Below are 549 nucleotides of genomic sequence, written 5' to 3' on the forward strand. Positions count from 1 at the left end.
AATTCACAGTACCAGCTCCATTATCGTTTCCAGTAGTAATAGCTCCATTAGCGCTGCTTGTCTTTGGCGTTTCTCCCAGAGCCTGTAGCGCTGTGTCCGGTTCAGCAACATCTGTGCTGTTTGGAGTTCAGCGGTGGTAGCAGCGACACCGGACTTTACCACCGACACCAGACCTCCATGGGTCCAGTCGGATCAGTGATGTCCGGTACCACAGGCAGCATAGATCCTTGTTAGCATCTCATTGAGCCGGACACTCAAAGAACATTTAGTTTTAGCTTGTTAAGGTAAAGATCATCTGTATAACCTTTGTTAGTTCTGCTGGTATAAATGACTCAAAGTGTTGTGGAGAAATGCCCAGGATCCAGATTAGGTCCTTCGGAAGTTGTGTTCCACTCCAGCTCTCCCACTGCGCTCTCCTTTCTTTCATGTGGGAAATTACAGATTTGCCTGAATTTTTATTTTTTATCCCAACCGATAGTGACACAGTGTGGCATTATCTAAAATTACACCAGTCAAATGCAATATGATAAACAACTACTCGGGGAAAAG

This window comes from Poecilia mexicana, unplaced genomic scaffold (genome assembly GCF_051168715.1).
Source record: "Poecilia mexicana isolate PSO_F unplaced genomic scaffold, ASM5116871v1 scaffold_14, whole genome shotgun sequence".
Lineage (NCBI taxonomy): Eukaryota > Metazoa > Chordata > Actinopteri > Cyprinodontiformes > Poeciliidae > Poecilia > Poecilia mexicana.